Source organism: Panthera leo, chromosome B4, assembly GCF_018350215.1.
Source record: "Panthera leo isolate Ple1 chromosome B4, P.leo_Ple1_pat1.1, whole genome shotgun sequence".
In the NCBI taxonomy this organism is placed as follows: domain Eukaryota; kingdom Metazoa; phylum Chordata; class Mammalia; order Carnivora; family Felidae; genus Panthera; species Panthera leo.
Window position 1 is genome coordinate 123928154 of NC_056685.1, and position 17886 is coordinate 123946039.

At 48.7% G+C, this 17886-nt stretch overlaps 1 protein-coding gene across 5 annotated transcripts in view; it reads left to right on the forward strand.

Annotated features, from left to right (window-relative positions):
* The window catches only part of CHST11 (carbohydrate sulfotransferase 11), a 261692-nt gene that overhangs the window by 69165 nt on the left and 174641 nt on the right, over window positions 1-17886 (forward strand). The window contains exon 2 of one of the 5 annotated variants that reach the window (XM_042947577.1): window positions 6190-6335. The exons of the other annotated variants lie outside the window; for them this stretch is intronic. The gene's annotated coding sequence lies outside the window, so the exon portion shown is untranslated. The remainder of the gene's footprint in view (window positions 1-6189; window positions 6336-17886) is intronic. 5 annotated transcript variants of the gene reach the window in all.

The window sequence follows — 17886 nt, forward strand, 5'->3', positions numbered from 1 at the left end:
TAGGCAATTTAAGATGGGAATTATACATTTTTTAAAAAGTAGCTAATTATGGTACAACCTGACACATTTGCATTTCTGTAAAACTGCTGCGGCAAAGATTTGGGGCTGGAAGACTACATCATACTGGGTTGTAAAATCACTCCCAGTGGGAGCGATTTCTGCCTGTAAGAAAACTTGCTCATGTGAGAAGATCGCACATTATCCCGTCTGATCCTCTTTTCTGAGGCCCCCCCCCCCCCCCCGCCCTTTAGAGTCTATAGGCTGAGCTCTAGTTCGGGGGCTCTGTCCTTGACATCCCCGTGGAGACTCCCTCATCCTGCGTTTCCGTGCCGAATGACAGAGAAGTCGAAAGACATTAGAGTCTTAACCCTGTCTCCTGGGGCAGCTGGTCTTTGGGAAGTGTCTGTCCTTGGTGCCCCGTGGGTCACCGTGCCCTGGGTCTAAACTGCGTAATAGGGCCTTAATGCCTGGGTGTTCTAATCTGCTCCTCGCGATGAGGTCTCCATGTCCTTAAACCTCAGGGCCACATCTCACACTGACTCTTTGACGGTGCTGCATTCCAGAAGCACTGTGGAATGTTGCTTACCTCGAGGAACATAAACCGTACATTGTGGAACGGAGGCATTTGAAAACATCTTCTCCTCTGCTATTGCCAAGGTGGTTCAATGTCTACTAAAATTAAATGCATATGGGTACGCTGAGCAGATGGGGAGGGCCGGGGGAGGGGGGTTGCCTTATGTGTCTGTGATGACATTCATGTAACCAGAGGTGACCTCAGAGTTATAAACCAGGACATTATTTCCTAAAACAGGATCAGGTATTCATTTGTGGTGCTAGAGAAAATTTAACTGAAACGTGTATTTATACCTAGACATATGAAAGAGATCATAGCTCCAGATGCAACGTGGATGATGACCAGATTCATTCTAGAGCCCTGTATATAGTTAGATTGTGAAAGACCATCCTTTTTATTATATTACGTTAACTTTCCTTTATGGTGTCTGTTACTTCAGCTACTTTCGATGGCGGGTCAGCAACATACAGAGGGGATGTGCATTCGAAGTGAGGGAGAGACTGTAACTTGATAAAGCATATGTATTCAGTTGGTTATTTTTCTGTGTATAAAATGCAGAGGGTAAAGCTGGACGAGTCTCCTTGCCTAGCCAGGGACGTGATGGACCAGGAAAGCATCTTAGGGACATGGGTTCAGAAGGGCTGAGAAATGATGCCTTGGGGTTCATGAAAAATGATAGTGAGTACTTTCTCACACCCTTTCAGGGCAGAGTTAAGACCACTTAATTTACTGTAAGTCTGGTGTTGGTGTCCATAAACCCAGGATGTGAGTCTAATGAGGCCAGCCCCTCCTTCAGATAGAACTGACCCCGAGTTTCTGGTCTCCGTTCCTCCTATTCAGTGTGTGGTCCAAGGGCCGATGGCATCAGCATCACCGTTGTTAGATTTGATTTGATTTTAATTATGTTTTAATGTTTATTTGTGTTTGAGAGAGACAGAGAAAGAGAGAGAGGGGAGGGGAGGGGCAGAGAGAGAGGGAGGCACAGAATCCGAAGCAGGCTCCAGGCTCCGAGCTGTCAGCACGGAGCCCGACGCGGGGCTCGAACTCACGAACCGTGAGATCATGACCTGAGCCGAAGTCAGATGCTTAACCGACTGAGCCACTCAGGCTCCCCGCTGTCGTTAGATTTAGAAATGCAGACTCTCAGACCTCATCTGCTCATGAAATGCCCTCATATAACCTGCCCGCACCCTTGCTTTGCTGTTCTGGTTACCCATGAGAGCTCATGACCCCATGTATCTTCTCCCATGTACCTTCTTCTTTGGGTAGTGGGGAGTCCGGGTTCGGGATCCCATCAAGTGCGTTTCTTTTGGCTCACCTGCTTGAAGGTTAGTTCCTACCTCTCTGCCTTGCTTTCCTCATCTGTAAAGTAGAGATAACAGCAACCACCTCACAGGGATTTTTCAAGCATTCAGCAAGAGAATATTTCCAAAATACGTATCCAAGAGCCAGGCCAAAGGGATGCGGTGTGTAATAAATGTCACGCTTCCCCCGCTGACTGTGTGTGCCTTTGACAGAGGCCTCCAGTCTGGTTCATCTTTGCTCCCTCTCCTCTCCCCGCCCCCCTCCCCCGCCCCTTCTCTGTGCCTAGACCGTGTTTGATGACTGATGTAGCTGCTTCCCAGCACTCGGGTCTGGAGCTTAAAATCACCCTTGATCTTTGGAAAATTCAGTTTAAGTCAGAGGCAGAAGTCTTAAGAACCTTGGCTCCACGGGGGAGTGTTCTAGAAGCCTATTACAAGAGAGCTCCTTGGCGGTCAGGTCCGGGCAAGTCCGGATTGCTCTTTGGCTGCATATCACATGGCACACAGGTGTGCTGAGGCAGGAAGGCGCAGTTGCTGAGAAAACGCTGGCTCATATAGCTTCCCTCATCGTGTCACTTTGGAATGCGACGCAGAATGAAGAGCTCAAGCACATTTCCAATTGGCTTAAATTGTCCGCCAGCTTGGGACGATCTCATCTTGGATTGGGGTGTGGTCGCGAGATCCAGGAGATCTAAAACTGCAAATCCTAGGGCGGTGGGCTGGGCTCATCCGTGGACGCAGCTGGTCCCGTGGGACTCTAACCACGTGCCTCCTGGGTGCCACTGGTCTCCAGATACCCACGTGGGCTTTCTTTCGTGTTAGGCGGCAACGAGGCCAAGTAATTAACTGGGTGGGCTCTGAGGTCTGACGACCCGGGTTGAGATCTCAGCTGTACCTTCTAGTAGCCAGATCACAGGTGAGTCACTGAGCCTCACTGAGTCACGCGCTCACGAGGAAACTGGAGATGCCTTGGTGCTCTGCCTGGTCCCTGAGGTTTTTGAGTTGGCAATTCAGTAGAAATTTTACAAAATCTTGTTCGTGCTTTTTAAGTTTTAGAATAGCTGTAGATTTAGGGCAACGTTAGTATAGATAGTGGAGCTAAGACAGGGTCCCCGTGTACCCAGGATGTCCCTATTGTCAACATCTTACAGTAGTGTGGTACCTTTGTCATAACCAGTGAGCCGATACTGGTAGATTATTACTCATTAAAGTCCACATTTTATTTAGATTTCCTTAGTTTTTACCTCATGTTCTTTTCCTGGTCCAGGACCCCACCCAGGACACCATGTCACTTATTTGTCATGCTTCCTGAGGCATGTGGCTGTGAGAGTTCCTAAGATACTTCTTGTTTTTGGTAATCGTGACCATGTTGAAGAGTACTGGTCAGGTTTTTTTTTTAATAGAACGTCCTTCAACGGCACGGTAAAGTGCCATTGCTGTCACATCATGTCAAGGGGACATACTTTCAACATGACTTATCACTGTTGATGTGGCCTTGATCACCAGGCTGAGGTGGTGTTTGTCATTTCTCCATTGTAAAATGGTCCCCCCCCCGCCCCCCTTCCGCACTTGTGCTGTGGGAGGAAGTCATTGGCTATAGCCTACATTTAGGTGTTCAAGAAAATGAAAAAAATTTCTTTTTGCCCATACTTTTATTCAGCACTTCCCACACCCTGCATCTTATTAAAATCTACTCCATTTCCTTCCTTTTTTTTTTTTTAAGTAAACTCTACGCCCAACGTGGGGCTCGAACACATGACCCTGAGAACAAGAGTCGCACGCTCCACCGACTGAGCTAGCCAGGCGCCCCCAAATCCACTCTATGTCTTTTCCACCACTAGATTGTAGTTTTCTTCTTGGCTTATTTGTGTGAACACTGTAGGTCAGGTGGCCAAATTGTTTGACATTGGGGATCAGCTCCCCCGTTTCCAATCCGTACTCTAATTCTGTATTCTGTCATTCGTCATTGGGAAGCATTCACTGTGCATATTTTGAGAAGTGCTGAGTTGTGAGTAATTAAGGCCTACGAAGTTCAAGTACAGATAACAAAAGCTCACCCCTCCACACACACCCTTCTCATGTGCCGGACACGGTATTAGCACTTAACGTATGCTGACTCGTTTCATCCACACAGGAGTTCTCTAAGGCAGCTGCTATTATTATGCTCGTTTTACAGATGAAGAAACTGAGGCACAGAGAGCTGCAGTGCACTGGGAACTGTTGCCCAAGGTTACACAGGTAGCAAATCGAGGGCCGGGCGGGAGCATTTAGAAAGCAAGAAGTTATCTGCGTGTTTGCTAACCGTTCTTTCCTCCTGCCCACGCTAGCTGACATTTCCATTCATCACCTTCTTCCTATGCTAGCAAAGAGCCCAGGCTTTGGCTCCTGTGTTTATTCCTGGCTTCAGCGCCTAGCTGCTGTGTGACCTTGGGCAACTTGTTTCCCTTCTCTGTCTCTGCACCCGTGAAGGTGTGGGTAGTAACATTTGTGCCTCCCCGAGACGTTCTGATAAAATAATGCATCAAACTTAGTATTTATCATATATTGCAGATGCCGCTGCCATACTTTCTGAATTAAAGTAGGGAGACGTGGATGCAAACTACGTGTCAGTGTGGGGACCGGAGGATGAACTATTGAAAATAGGGCTTGTCTCCTAAAAGTGGGATAGCTGCACAGTGGAATAAGATGCTCAGGAAGAAGGTGGAGGTGTGAGGGAGGGAGAAAGCCAGAACAAGTCAGGACGTTGTCATTCAGGCCCCCCAAACTGTCAGCTGTAATAGCAGAATATATAGCAAAGCATAGATTGAAGGACTTGGGTCATCTTTTCAGACTTTTAAATATCTAAATATGGGAATAATATATTTGAATCGACCTATTTTTTTTAAATGTTTTAATTTTTGAAAGAGAGAGACCGAGTAAGAGCAGGGGAGGGGCAGGGAGAAAGGGAGACACAGAATCTGAAGCAGGCTTCAGGCTCTGAGAAGTCAGCAGAAAGCCCGACACGGGGCTCAAACCCACGAACCGTGAGATCATGACCTGAGCTGAAGTTGGGACGCTCAACTGACTGAGCCACCCAGGTGCCACTGAGTTGACCTGTGTTTTAAAATTTCTTATAATTTAGGATCCATGAGAAGAACATAGGTAGCATCTCGGATTTAGGGGAAGTCACCATTTTTAGTTAAGAACCATCAATTCCTAGACTTTTTTATTGTAGCTTTGCTTCTATCAATAGCTCTGGCAGGCAGCTTTTTGGGGAGAGCCATATTTTCGCAAAGAATGAGAGAGAACGTGTGAGCGTGTAGAAGCTAGAAATCCGGAGCCAGCGGGCTATACGGGCAGATCTCTGGTGCCCTGAGGCCACTCTCCTGTCCTCCCCTTTCCTCACCTGGATGCTCTTGACTCCGATTCGTGCCTCAGCAAAATCAGAAGCAATTGACACGTGTCAGGGGCCCGTGGGGAAAGTTGCAAATGGGTAAAACCGCAGCTCCGTCTGGGAATGCGGAGGCTCCATCCTCTCTAATTACAAGGCTAATGAGCATTGGAGACAAGGGCTCCAGGTGGCCTGTGGTGAGCCAGCAAGAATTTTGATGCCCTAAAATGGCACGCGTTTTCATTCCGAAACATGGTCTTCTCGAATGATGTGTGTGTTGAATTGAAGGAATGGAGGGAACACTAAACTTTTCCTCTAAGATTTTGCTCCCTATGTTAAGGCTGAGGTCAAGTCAGAAAAATACTTCATCTCTGGGGAATATTATCTCCAGCAGCCCATTTTGTTTTTTTGTTTTAAACACAGGTGTGCGCGCACACACACACACACACACACACACACACACAGAGTTTTCATCTGCCCTAGTCATGCTGTCCTTGTTTGGTGATTAATTGGCAGTCTTTGGCTTTGCCCCAGGGATGGAAATATCCTTGAAGGTCACCCGTGTGGAGTGGTGTCAGCCCACGGAGTGATTCATCACATGTCTGAGAAGTTCACGTCTTAAATGACAATCTACCTTAACATCTCTTCTGGAGGGTTCCTTCTCGGTGCTTACAAGACCCTTTTCTCTAAAAGCGCTCTGTGTTCAGCTTGCATGTACGGTTCTTTCTTTTCACTCAAACAAAAATAACGAGTGTTCCCTTTTTGATTTCTTTAAGCCTCCTTGTCTGACATTTATGAAGTGGTTCCCTTTAACGTTCTAAAAATTTCCATGGTGGCCCAGTGGATGTTCTGAAATAGAATTTTGGCCATCGCCTCTTCCTTTCAAATCCCCCCGTTGAAGATGGGATATTTACTCAGAGTGCATTTGTCTGATGTTTTAGGGACACATTTGTCCTTGGCTCCGCTTCTTGGGTGACTTGGGAAAACAGTTGAGGAAAGGGCAGCGAAAGTTATTTCAGGACAGCTGATCTGCAGGGGAAATAACTGTTTGGGGAGTAAAGATGATCGGACGCCCTGCTGATATACCGTAAGTAATAGCTGGATAATAATATCATGCGTTTTCCTTTCTAGCGACTTGCATGTGTTATTCTGTTTGCACCATCTTGGATGTGAAGGATCAAGCTGGGATTAACAAGTAACTTCATCTTTCCTTAACTGAGAAAAGTGCGAAGTGCTTTTGAAATGGTAGTGTAGAACGTTGTGGAGAATATGCTAACATTTGTTTTAAAAATAATCCACGTGCAGCTGCCATGGAAAACAGTATGGGGGATCCTCAAAACTCACACGTAGAATTACCATATGATCCAGGAATTCCACTTCTGGGTGTAGACCTCCCCCCCGAATATGGAAAGTAGGGACTTGAACAGGTATTTATATATTCATTTTCATAGCAGCATTATTCACAATAGCCAAAAAGTAGAAGCAGATCAAACCGTCCGTCAAGAAACAACTGGATAAACAAAAGGCGGTATATACACACAGTGGAATATTACGCAGCCTTGAAAAGGAAGAAAAACATTTTTTTAAAGATTTTATTGTTAAACAATCTCTACACTTGACATGGGGCTGGAACCTACAACCCCGAGATCAAGAGTCATATGTTCTACTGACTGAGCCCGCCGGGAGTCCCCAGAGGAAGGAAATTCTGGCACAGTCTGTGACATGGATGAAACCTTGAAGACATTACGATAAATGAGGCCTCCTCACAGAAGAACAATACCATATGCTTCCCTTTATGTGTGGTACCTATGGGGGTCAACTTCCTAGAGACAGAAGCTAGAGAAGGGTGGTTGCCAGGGGGCAGGGAAGAGGGAAGGGGGAAATAGTGTTTAATGGATACAGAGTTTTAGTTTGGGAAGGTGAGAATGTTCTGGTGATGGATGGTATTGATGGTGGCATGGCAAGGTGAATATTTAATGCTCTGAACTGTATGCTTAAAAATGGCCAAAAAGGGGGGCACCTGGATGGCTTAGTGGGTTGAGCGTCCGACTTCAGTTCGGGTCATGATCTCACGGTTCGTGGGTTCAAGCCCCGTGTCGGGCTCTGTGTTGACAGCTCAGAGCCTGGAGCCTGCTTCGGATTCTGTGTCTCCCTCTCTCTCTGTCCCCCGCCCCCTGCCAAAAGAAATAAAAATGAAAACATTAAAAGACAAAAAAGAAAATAATGGCCTAGTTCAACCAGAGGGACGGTGCCCCATGTCAGCGTAGAGAAATTAGCAGATTGGTAGGGAGAAGGGAGGGTAAAGGAGAAGGTCTCTTTTGCTGTTGTAGAAACCAAAAGTTTGAGCTACAGTCATGAGCTGTGGTGGTCAAAATCCTTCTCTGGAGATAACGAATTAGGTACTTTTCGTTTTGGTTTCTCAAAATAATAAGGAAGTCCTTTCCATCCCCATTCGAATCACTCCCAGTGAATTTCTATCGGGTGGTTATTGGTCTTTCCCCGGCCGTGGTGTGGCGTCGAGGTGTGCTGTCGTGTTGATTGTGGATGAAAATCGGGGAGGTGGTGTTATGAGATCCGGCAGGTGTGGTGTCCTTGTTCTGAGGACTGAGAGTCATCCGGGAGGGGTGTGCACTCCTTTTGGCGTGGATCATCTCTGTGGAAGGCAGGAATCCCCCAGAACTGGGTGCAAATCCGGCCTGAGCATCCTTGCTGTTATCCTGTAGAGTGAAGGAAAGAAAGGGACTCAAGGCAAGTTTTCTTATAAAATTAAAAAAAAAAATTAATTCATTGCCTTCTTGAGTTCTGTCATGTTGTCGTGAAGTTTAAGGACTCTGAGTGAATGAATGGCCTCTGGAGAGCAGGGGAGGCCCCCTGCCTTTGCCGATCTCAGGCGCCCTGACCCTTGGAGCTGATCCCGTGTTCCAGCATTCCTTTGCGGGGCCTGTCCCGGAGTCCTTCGGAGAATGAATGCGGACTGTGTGCCGGTGAAGGATGGCGGAAAGGAAGCAGGTTTTTGAGAATAACTGCCCTTGTCTCTTGGTTGGGCACGCGCTTGGCTGATTAGTTGAATATCTAAAAATCTGTGTTCACATATAGAACAAAATGGATATGAAGATCCCTAATCTTTTAACTTTTTTCTTTTTTTGAGAAGGAAACTAATATTTACCGAAGGGAAACTCTGTGTTCTAACTGTGTTATTTCCCATAGTTCTTGCAAGATCTGGTGAGACGGATAACAGCAATAATAAGGAACACTCATTGCAAACGGAACTGTGTCAGGCTCTCTTCTAAGTTTTCTGCGTGTTAGGATTTACGGATTGACTCCCCTGAGCAGTGCTCTGAACAGAGAGAGAAGAGCTCGGGTGGCTGAGACACGAAAAAGTGAAGCAAGGCATCCAAGATTATACTTAGTCAGTGACAGAGGCAGGACTCCCAGCTGGCTCCTGGCTCCAGAGCCCAAGCGTGTCCTTACCCGTCGCGTCAGAGATGAGGAAGCATGGTGTGAGTTGCCCCAGGTCGTGGAACCCTAAGTGGTCAAGTTTATTTCTCAGTATTTCCCATTTTCCAGGGAGAGTAAGATGTTTAGCTTTCCTTCCCAAGTTTTTTTTTGTTTGTTTGGTTGGTTGGGTTTTTTTTACATTTATTTTGAGAGAGAGACAGAGATAGAGGATGCACAGGGCAGGGGCAGAGAGAGAGAGGGAGAGAGAGAGAATCCCAAGCATGCTCTGTGCTGACAGTGCAGAGCCCCCGATGCGGGGCTCGCAATCATGAACCGTGAGATCGTGACCTGAGCCAAAATCAAGAATCAGACGCTTAATAGACCGAGCCACCCAGCTGCCCTTTCCTCCCCAAGTTCTTCTTAGTGAGCCGAGCCGGGGTTCCCTGAGCCGCCCAGAGTGCCCATTTAGAAAGCTCTGGGATTTGATTCAACACGTGTTGAAAACAGAATTGAACTGGAGCCCCAGAACGGGGTGTGTGCAGCCCCCGATGATCTTTTGTTCCAGGGCGGGGAAAGTTCCATCGTGTCAGGCTCCTGCGGGCTCCTGTGGCTGCCTCGGGCGGACCATCTCTTTTCTCTTTAGGACAGAACAAAACAAAGGGGACCAAAAAGTCCAAGACAAAAGTCAGGAGACAAGTGGTGGTAGGACCAGCCGTGTTCCCTTTGGGTAGCTGGCTGTTGCTCAGGGTGTGAGCCCGAACTTGCCATGACACACGCAGCCCCGGGCTGTGCCTTTTGGAACAGGGCCTCCAAAGCACTAGTTGAGAGGTACTTAGATTTCCAAACCAGATGACGTGCTTCGCAGAGCAGGATTTTGCTTCTGGCTTGTGTCATCGAGACACCCGAGAACCAGGTAGAGAACTTCACTTTTTCTGTTTTACGAAATTATGAATAATAGAGTAGTCAAGTCTTCTGGCCACTCCAGCGACTAGTAATGTTTTTCTTCCTGTTGCATCTTGGGAGGAATACCAGCAGTTTGTGGTGGGGATGCCAGTTGGGGTTGGAATTTCCTGTGATGGGGGAGTAATTGGGAGGCTACAGATGGGAAGATCTTCTCAAGCAACAGGTACAGAACATAGCAAGGCAGTCCCAGAAAGGGTGTGTGTGTGTGTGTGTGTGCGTGTGTGTGTGCACAGTTCCAGGCAGATAGGCCAGGAAGATTGATTGCCAAATGGATCGGAGCCCGAGTCTCCAGGTTTTCAAGTGGGTAATTGGAACAGGAAGGTGCCAAACACAGGCCCGCTGGCACCAGGAGCGGCGAGGTTTTCCATTCAGGTCGGATAGTCTCAGGGCTGGGATGGGTGCATGTCAGTTAACAAATCCAAGCACCTGATATTCTGCCTATGATCGGGGCTGGGGGTCAGAGAAGAATGAGCACACAGAATTTCCATTCCTGAGCAACAGAAAGTCTCGGGCTAGAAGGTGAAAGGGTGCCACGATGGAGGGTAGTACAAGCCAGGGTAACGAAGCAGTAAATTGTGTGGGTTTGCTTCTCTAGTGATGGTATCTCTGACATAGTGCTCGGGCTCTGCAGTCAGAATGCTTGGCTTTATATTCTGGCTGTGTGGCCTTGAGCAAATTATTTCATCCTTTTGGGCTTCCATTTCCCTATCTATAAAATGAGAATAATTATAGGAGTGACCTCATGAATTTGTTAGGAGGATTAACTGGTTTTCCTTCTGGATAGAAAGAAAAAGGCCCTGCCCTTGCTTCTTGCTTTTGGATGTGGTCTCGATACCTGGAACTGTAGCAGCTCTCTTGTACACATGAGGCAATGAGCATGAGAGGAATGGTCAGTACGCAGAGGGTGGCTGACAAGGGTGGTTGGGATCCTTGACTCTGCCGGGTGGCCAGGCTGGTGCCTCCTTCCAGACTTTCTTAGGTGAACCATTGCTGGTTGGGTTTTCGGTTACTTGCAGCCAAATGTATCTTCACTGCTACAAATTTATTGCTAGACTATAAACTCATTGAAGGTAGGCAGTGACTTACTCATCTTGGAACTCTTAAGGAGAACCCAACAGAACACCCTGCATATAGTAGGTACTCACTGGTTGGAGATGGATGGTTGGAAAGAGGGAAGGAGAGAAGGAGACAGGTAGAGTGGCATGCTGGTAAATATTTAACTATTAGCTTTCTGCGGGAAAAGCCCTGATTTGTAGGGGCACCCGAGTGGCTCAGCTGGGCAAACACCTAGGTCTTGATTTCAGCTTGGGTCATGATCTCAGGGTCGTGAGATGGAGCCCTGTGTCGGGCTCTGTGCCGGGGGTGGAGCCTGCTGGATATTCTCTCTCTCTCCTTCTACCCCTCTCCCTTATGCGCGCGCTCTCTCTCTAAAATAAAATAAAATAAAATAAAATAAAATAAAATAAAATAAAATAAAGTAAAATAAAGTAAAGTAAAGTAAAAATAAGAATAAAAATAAAAAGTACTGATTTGTAGCATTTGCCGGTTTCCACGGTGTAAATATCCCCACTGTGGCTGATTGCCAGTTACCAATGTAGTATCACTGAACTCATGTTTGGGAAGAGATACATTCAATCAGCTCTTGATGAGCTCGTCCAGACCAGCCCTGGCTCACCACCGAAGGGATGCAGGGAAAAAAGGAGAGAGAAAAGGGAAGGGAAGGTTCTGTTAAAATTAATAGTAGTAATGATGATAATAGCAATAATAATATTTAAAGTTTATCGAGGGCTTACTCTGTGCCAGGTGCTGCCCCAAGACCTTCTCAGTGGTCTTCTCGCACCTCCCAGTGCAGAACTGGGTCACAGTGGCTCTTGCTAGCTGCAGGAGAGCCGAGGAAAAGTGAACAGAGGGGTGTGGTGGGGGTGAGTGTGCTGTCACCGAAATAGACCATTCGTGTGTCATTCTCTAGAGCTGGGCCCTTTGCCTCTCTGAACACAGGCGGGCATTTGTTGGCAATGAAGGACGGCTGCTCGATGGGCAACCAAGAGTGTCCAAAAGGGTAAGACTTTCCAAGTAGAATGAGTTATTTTTCAGATACCCAGACTGCCTTTTCAGCAAAGTTAACTAGCCCCGTTATCATCAAAATTACAAAATTCTTCCCTGCCTTCCTTCGTGCCTGTCCTCCACTCCGGACATCATACACTGACCTTGTCCTTCACAGTGGAATGAATAGTTGGTATTCTCAACCAGATACCAACCACAGTGATAAATGAGTTGGGGAGAAAGGAAATGAACACACGACTGCGCTAAAGCCTCCAGAAGAGAACACCAGCGCCCCCAAGGTGCACGTTCAAGGCACTCGAGTTGGTCTGTGAAGTCTGGCATGGGGCCGGGGTGGAGACTTGTCTGTGGAGAGCGAGGTGGGGAGGATGAGGTGATGGGGATGTCTACTGCAAAATTCCTTCCTTGTGAGGTCAGCTTCCTTCTTTACATCCGTCCCCTCCGGGCAAATGGCTCACACCACAATCCAGACTTATCATGTGCCTCCGGCAGGTGGAAAATATATAATAAAGGAAAATGCCAAAATTATTGGGGCCATTGTTGGGGACAGAAGGCAAGAACTATTTTGAGGGTGGAGTTTTCTGTATCATCTTAGGAATTTTTGCAGATTTTATATCCAGGTGTCAGTTTCTTTAAAAAAAAAAAAAAAAAACAGATTATAAGCGATTTATCGGTTCTACTTCATCAGAAGCCCGGAGAGGAACAGCAAAGGCAGAGGAGGAGAAGATGTGAGGAGATTAATGAAGCCGTTCAGAGGACTCCCTGTGATGGAGGAAGGAGCCTAAGCTCTGCTCCCCATCCAGTTGACGGGGACAACGATGAAACGCTGGAAGACCCGGACTGTGCCATGCAGTGACGGCTCACTTCCGTTGGAAGAAATCTCCGGAAGAGCCGAGATTGGAAGAGGCGGTTATCTCTCAGCGGGCTGCATAGGGCACACTGGGAGTCAGAGCTGATCCCTACCTGACCCCTTTGGACTGTCTGTAAAACCGATTTAGAAGCACCCACTCAGGGGGCGCCTGGGTGGGCTCTGTGGGTTAAGCGTCAACTTCGGCTCAGGTCATGATCTTGCAGTCCCTGAGTTCGAGCCCCGCGTCGGGCTCTGTGCTGACCGCTTGGAGCCTGGAGCCTGCTTCGGATTCCGTGTCTCCCTCTCTCGCTGCTCCTTCCCCACTCGTGCTCTGTCTCTCAAAAATAAATAAACATCAAAAAAAAAAAATTAAAAAAAAAAACAAAGAGGCACCTGCTCAGCCATTTTTGAGCCGACACCCAGGGGAGCATGGGTTGAAGTCACAGTTCCTTTGGGCTTTTCCTGTATAGAACCTACAACCCGCGGCAGACGAGCAGCGCTGGTCCTTTGTTATTTGTCGTGTTTTCCCCTGGATCAGCTGGCATCGTCCCACCTGGTCGGTCCTGTTGGGTTGTAAAGTCTGCAGTGCTCTAAGTTAGCGAGCGAGGTCTGGAGAGTCAGTCACCAGCCAAATGCTTTGGTCTTTCTTTACGCAGCATGGAAAATACCGTGTACTTTTACTCCGCCCTGAATATGGCTGGTTCTTCTAAGGCCGGGGTGGGCAGACCTTTTCTTGAGGGCCGGGGAGTAACCATTTTACGGCTCTGGAAGGGGGTGGGGGCGGCGCACGCTGTCACAACTGCTCAGTCGTGCAGGCCGTCGTAGAACAAGTCCATCCACAGGTGAAAAGAGGGTGAATGGGCATGGCTGTCTTCCAGTACAACTATTTACAACAGCGGACAGGGGGCCAGGGAGGGATTGGGCCTGCAGGCCACTGTTTGCCAGTCGCTGTTGTAAGGGGTCAGAGATGGAACGGAAACCTGTCGCTTGCCAATGTGGGTGATGGTGCGTTGTAAAAGTCGATGCGTTATCGTGCTACGAGGCCCTTCCCCGCCGGAAATTAGAGTGAAGCCAAAAGGGGTCATCAGACCCCCTCTTATCCTATTGGTGGTGATGTGGGGGTGAATCAAAGGCGTGAAGGAGGCAGAGAATGTCTTCAGGTCACTTTAATGACATCACTAGTCTTGCCTGGATGACGCAGCCCCCGGAACTCCCAGCGACACGGCGTTGGCATGACCCGTGTTGGCTGGATGGCCAGCCACAGGTTAACTTCCCCTCCAGGACTTTGCTAAAGCTTTCCTTCTCTTATTTCCTTCATCCTTCTAATAGTCTCGGTAAAGAGGATAATATGGTGAGTGCCGACAATGCCCATTTGAGACCTATTACAGCTTATTTCTCAGCAATTTTCAGGCTTTGGCCTTATTGCAAAAGCAGCCTATTCTCCTACCTTGAAGTGTGGGTTGGGATTCACTGGCGTTTCCTCCCAGACGGGGGAAAGCTCCGTGAAGAGAGGAAAACAGTTCTCAGTTTTACAAATACGATTTTTGGACAGACTTTCAACGGGAAAGATGAACACTCAACTCCACGCTGCACAAATATTGTCACATTAGGACCCGGGAGAAGGGCGGGGTCAGACTGGCATCTCATAGGCCCACACGGAGGTGTTAACAGCTCCAAGGGCTGACGGTGCGGTTCCCGTGATTCCCGGAGGAGGGGCCGGGAGCAGGGAGATGACCTGTCTGGTGTCGCCTTGCTTTGCAAGCAGGTGTTGGTTGTTGATTGTTCGAAGTGGTTTAGCTCCACGTCACGAAAACCCTGCTCGTGTTCCTGGAATCACCCGGTTTCAGTCACTTTGAGGTCTCGCAGGAGGAAGTGACATGACCCCCCTTGTTTCCTGGCCTGTGCTGTGCCAGCGTGACTTAGCCGGGTACCCCGTGTAAGGAAAGGCTAGATTTACATATTTTGCTAATTCTAGCTGTCAGATTCCTCGAGGTGATTTAATGGTGGGGAGGCCCAACGAGTGTGAAGGGTATTTTTAGCTAAGCTGTGTGGGTTTGATAGCCTTTTGGGGACCAGTAATGGAATCCGGAGCTCCCTGGTGAGGCTGTGGGGAAGCAGGGAGGTGGAAGGGGGCTGGCATTTGGGTGACTTGACCCTGAGGTGGGCTGCTGGTCTCCTTTCAGTCAGCCTGCTTTCCAGGGTGTGAAGCTAACACCCTCCCTGCCGCCTGGGTTGGGGAGGCCGTCTGGGTTGATGAGGGGTGCAGTTGAAGTTGGAAATTTGATCTGCAGGGTGTTCGTTCATTCATTCATTCATTCATTCATTCAACAAGCATTTTTTTGGGTGATGTAGACCAGTTTCTCAGACTTTTCATGTGTGTACAAATCATCAGGATTCCTCTCCCCACTATGACTATAGATATAAGGCACCAAGCACAGTACCTGGCATGGCCGTCGGTCCTCGAGCAATGTTAGCTGTGATGACCAAGGTGACGAAAACAGTGATGGTGGTGGCCGTGGTAGTTTAGGAGGGAATGCCTAGCTTTTCAGGGAGGGCTTCACATAGGAAGTGCCCTTTGAGCTGAGTTTCATAGGCAAGTAGTAACTCCTCTGGGCAGTGTATCAGTTATCAATGCTTTGTAACAAATTAGCACAAATTTAGCAGCTTAAGACGGCACACATTTATTATTACATAGCTTCTGTCGGTCAGGAGTGTGGGCATGGCTTAGATGGGTCTCGTGCTTCAGGATCTCCCACAGGCCGCCATGAAGATGGCGGTTAGGGTGGGGTCTCATCAGAAGGCCCGACTGGGGAAGGATCTGCTTCCAAGCTCATGTGGTTGCAGGCGGGGTTTGGTTCCTTGCAGGCTCTTGGACACAAGGCCTCAGTTCCTTCTGTCTGTGGGCTGGAGCTGCCCTCAGTACTTTGCCATCTGTGCGTCTATATTGGACAGACCACAACATGACAATTTGCTTCATCAAAGGTGAGAGAGTGATGGCAAAATGGAAGTAATATCTTATGTAACATAGCTACAGAAGTGATGTCTCCTCACTGTCACCAAAGCGAGATGCTAAGCCAGCCCATATTCAGGAGGGAAGGGAGATCACACAGGGTTGTAAATACCAGGATTTGGGGGTCATCAAGGGGGGGTCACCTTGCAGTCTGTCTACCACAGAGGCAAGAGGGGCCCCGGGTGGGAGAGGAGGGAAAAGCTGAGCAGTGTGAACAGCATGTACAGGTGCACAGAGGTGCAAGGGACCAGGTGCTGTTGAGGAGGTGCCCTTTTTGATGGGTGTGACTGACCAGAAGTCACAGTGCAGTGGTTGGAGGTGAGAATGGACCAGGAGCAAGGATGCACGGGCCCTGGCACTGGCACCACTCTACCTGATGATGACTGACAGTAAGTCCCTTGCTCTCACCTTCCATTTCCTCTGCTGCCTGAGACAAGAGCAGGAGTTTTCACCTGGGTGCCAGGGAGCTGGGGTGCCACAGAGGAATCTCAGGGGCTCCTGGTCAGGATGGGGGATTGGGGAAGGAAGCATTGCGCCCTTCCCCACCAGAGCAGCTCTGTTTCAATCTCGGAGACGGGCTTTTCTGCCCAGGGCTCTCTTTTAATGGAAGCTTCCATGACTTAACCAGGTTGCCTTAATGCCTAGCTGCTCTTGGAGGGTCCTCCTGTGCTGGTCCCAGGTGGCTCTGTTAAGGGTTCGTGTGGGCTTGCTTCAAAACCAGAGAACCTTCGATCCTGAGTCAGTCAATTACATTGAGTGGCATGGTTTTTTTTCCGTACAGAATTAGCAGTAGGAGGGGCTCGAGTTGAGGCTGTACTGGGGTTGCTGGGAGGTGGGCCACTGAATTGTTAGGAAATCCAGGGTCTAAGCTTGTGATCAGAACTGTCTGTTTCATTCATTTGTCCACTCAGTCGCCGATGTGTTTGTTCGTTCAACGTGCCGTCAGGCACATAGTGTTCAGTGTCATCGTGGGGCCATCTCAGGTTCACCCTCAATGTGTTTCGTTAATGCTGAGCATCTGGGATAGGAAACTCCAATCCCGGCCACGTTAGAGAGGCAGGTAATAATTCAGGTTCTACTTGCCTTGTGCCTCACTGTCTAGAGGAGGGCAGGGAAACTGTTCCTTTGCTATCACTACATCAGGGTCATTGTCCCTTCCTTTTAAGGGACCCAGTGAAAAGGAGTATCTGTGGGAGAATGGGGACTAAAGATTAGTAGGGTAAGGAGGCCTTGACCCCTAGGAGAGGGAAATATATTTTTGTAATAGGGTTTCCACTTGTTAGACTTATGGGTTAAATTCCACTAATCTGGAATGACCCAGAAAAAAATCGTTTGCTCACTTTCTGGACAGGTGGTACCCACCTCTCACTTGTCCTCTTTCCCTCTCACTTCCTGCCTTCCTCTTCGCATATATACTTCGTAATGTTTATTTATTTTGAGAGAGAGAGAGAGAGAGAGAGAGAGAGAGAGAGTGCACAGGTGGGCAGGGGAGGGGCAGAGAGAGAGGGAGAGAGAGAATCCCCAGCAGGGGCTGGATCCCACGACCCGTGAGATCATGACTCGAGCCGAGATCGAGAGTCGGTCGCTTAACCGACTGAGCCCCCCAGGTGCCCCATTCCTCTCTGTATATTTTTAACTTTTATCCATGATGCTATTCTTTATAGGACTCAGAGTGACAGCTGGTTTGGGAACTAACTGCCTAGTCCTAGTTTGGGAACTAACTGCCACTAACCAGCTGTGGGACCTTGGACAGGTTGCCCAGCCACCTGGAGCTCAGGTGTGGAGGAGGGGGTTGGGACCCATGAACTCAAAGCCCCTCACGACCAGGCCTGGAAGGCTGGATTCTATGTGACTGCTGTGTCCGGAAGCATTAAAATTCATTGTCTTCCCTGGAGCCAACTCTCGCTCCATTAAACAGCTTGTCCCTGAGGCAGATGGTGTTGGCAAGGGGCCTGTCCTCAAGAACAACAGGTTGGGGGCCCGGCAGGCTCACAGAGGAAGTCTCTGGGGAACCCCAGCCTCCCTGCTGCTCTCTGGGCGGGGGGTCCAGGGCCCTCTCAGCCTGCTGGGCGGGAAAGGAGCCCTGCCCCAGGGAGGAGGGGTTCCTGAGACAGGGATGGGGGGGGAGCACTTCCAAAGGCTGACTTGGGATCCTAGGCAGGGCTGGCTCCACTCACCGGGGTCCCAGAGGTGCAGGGTGTGGAGGACCTTCCTGGGATGAGCTTTGGAGGGACAAGGAAGATGTCCCAGAAAAGAGGAGTCCTGGCAATAGCATCAATGCTTATTTCTCTTCTGTGCAAATTAGCTAAGCATATA